The sequence below is a fragment of the Pteropus alecto genome, unplaced genomic scaffold (genome assembly GCF_000325575.1).
Source record: "Pteropus alecto unplaced genomic scaffold, ASM32557v1 scaffold61, whole genome shotgun sequence".
NCBI classification, from domain to species: Eukaryota; Metazoa; Chordata; class Mammalia; order Chiroptera; family Pteropodidae; genus Pteropus; species Pteropus alecto.
In genome coordinates, this window is record NW_006434835.1 from 4,205,523 (window position 1) to 4,208,201 (window position 2,679).

At 45.6% G+C, this 2,679-nt stretch overlaps 1 non-coding gene across 1 annotated transcript; it reads right to left on the bottom strand.

Annotated features, from left to right (window-relative positions):
- Positions 1-1,462: 1,462 nt before the first annotated feature.
- LOC112478650 lies at positions 1,463-1,581 on the bottom strand. The gene has a single exon (XR_003045905.1). It is a non-coding gene; the product is annotated as a 5S ribosomal RNA (ribosomal RNA).
- Between the last annotated feature and the right edge of the window lie 1,098 nt (positions 1,582-2,679).

The following is a 2,679-nucleotide window of genomic DNA, read 5'->3' on the forward strand; positions in this document are numbered from 1 at the left end:
GGGAGAGGAAGAACTCGATTAGACAGCAATGGTGATCGGGTTTTGATGGCGGGGGTTCTTGCTAAGACTGGATGATACAGAGACAAACCAGAAGTTGAAGAGTCGGGGCCTATTTGAAAAGTATGGTCAAGCAGAGACACTGTCACCTCTTCCAAAATGGATGTGATGCAAAGTACAATGAAAATGATGACTGTAAGAAAATCGTTAATATAACAACAAAAATAAAATGACAAGGTGCCGTATTAAGTGAGGGAAGATAAGGAAAAATTATAATCGAAATCTCAGGCTGAGAAGCACAGAACTAGCTCTGAGTTTCTGGAGGGAGACAGAGGGGAACACCACATACTTTTCACCGCCTTAGAAAATAAAACAAGCGAGTTCCTAGTGAAACGAGTATTCTCAGGCTCTGGCATCTGAGAAGAACTTCTCCAGGGGCAGACATAGCGAATGGCACACCGGACAATGTCCTCCCAGCAGTTTTACGAAGAAGGCACAGAATTTCCACTTACAGCTGTTTCTTACATGGTCTCTTGACAAAAGCTGAGGTGCGACGTGAAGCTTTCTTCCGTGACGAAGGTGCCAAGGAGACCCAGGGCGAGTCCGCTCTGATCTGATGCGATGCAGGGCTAACCCTGGAGGACCCGGAGGGACGAGGCCATCCCGACGTCAGTCGTCCACGCTGGACTTTTAACATGAACATGGTCGGACAATTTATAACTTGAGTCTCTGCTAAGTAGCTGAAGGACAGGTGACCAATGCTGTAAACTGAAGGGGGACCCGAGTGCCCCAATTACGAGGCACAAGGTGCCTTTTGGTGAACACCGAGGAGCCTGTGTTATATTCTTCGCAAAGAGAAGGCCACCCGCCTCTGCGCCAGGAGCTGGGCCGAGCCCACGGGCCGGCACTGCAGTCACATGAAATACTTATTTTTTTCAGACTTGACTTTTGCCACTGGAACATTACAATGTCGATTTTACAGCAGTTTTGAGCCAAACTGAATATCCCTGAAGGTTATTTTCAATTTGTCTATCGTTGTTGAGAGTGTATCTTTCCAAACCCTCCTTCTGACCAAGTGGTTTCATCTACTCTACTTCAATAGCATTTTCTCCGTAAAAAACAAAAATCATCTGTTTCCTTGTTTATTAAAAATTGCACAAATAACACATCAGAAAAATATTTAACGTGACGTACTTTGAAGAGCTCTTGGATGACCAACAATGTTTTGTGCCTTGGCCTTGCCTTATCAATATGACTTCCAGCCTCTCATTTCTCTGCTCGATACAGATATACAGAACCCACGAAGACCGTGCTGTCAGATACAACAGCCATTATGCACATGTGGCTACTTACATTTACTTGCTATTTTTTATTTTTTAATTTTTTAGGCAAGGCAACCCTTGGTTGACCTCACAGATTGCAAGGACCTTGTCAGTTTACAATCCCTTATTTTTTTTTTTATTTACGCCTACAGCACCCGGTCTTCCTAGGTGGTCTCCCATCCAAGTACTAACCAGGCCCGACCCTGCTTAGCTTCCGAGATCAGATGGGATCGGGCTCGTTCAGGGTGGCATGGCTATAGATGGCTACTTACATTTAAATTAATGAAAATTAAATAAAATTAAAAATACAGCTCTACTAAAAATTCTATGGCACCAGCCACATTTAAAGTGCTCAATAGCCACATGGGGCTAACGGCCAGAGTATGAGACAGAGCAGAGAGAGAGGACGTTTCCGTCATCACGGAAAGTTCTACCGGACGGCACTGCTCTAAGAAATAAAATGGATGGGCTAATAGTACAAGAAACAATATCCATAAAGTCAAAGCTAAGTGGATTAGTGGGACTGGTGACAAATGGAATGTTCTCGAGACCCAAAGAGAAAGGATTTTGGTCAAACAAAAAGAAAAAAAAAATTAAAACAGTAATTCATTTGAGACTAGAGATGGAAGTAATATGCATTAATTACAAAGATCGTCATCATAAAGATGAAGATCCAGGAGGACAGCCATCTGACCCACACGGAGGGGGACAGAAAGAGCTCAGAAGTGGGTATTTGGTAGCATTTTCTATTAATTACACTAAAAGGCAATCATTTGAGAAAGGGTGGGTTAAACAAAGTCAGAAGAATTTCTCCTTTTTTCCAGGATTCCTCTGAGACTTTTGCATTCTAATATTGCTAAGATTTTTGCAGTTCCTCAGTCTCACCGAATTTGGGGTCTTTCCTAAAGTGTCACATGCTGCAGAAAGTCCCTGGTTTGACACATTACTGGGGACAGGTTCCTGTTTTGATGATTCTCCTCCAAACCACACTGACTTACCACGACCTTGCTCATCCCCAAACGTCTTTATTACTAAAACTACTTGGCACGTGCTCTGTGGCTCTGTGGGCCAGGCCCGCGGGGCAGGTCTGAAAGGCGCGCACCTCTGTTTCCTCCTCTGCTGTGATCTGACTCTTTGTCGGCTGATGCTCCGTGGTCCAGTGAAAAGACTTGCCCGCGAATGGCGCTCTGCGCAGACGACGGTGCTGCAGATGGTGCCGGAGTGTCGTGGAGCCGGCCGCTGAGGTGAGGGGAAGCCCTGCGACACCCTGAAGGAGGTCGTAACATTACTGCAGCCTGGGGATGGGACCAGTTCACGGAGAGCAGCCGGAAATGCCCGGAGCCCGGGTGCGTGTGACTTG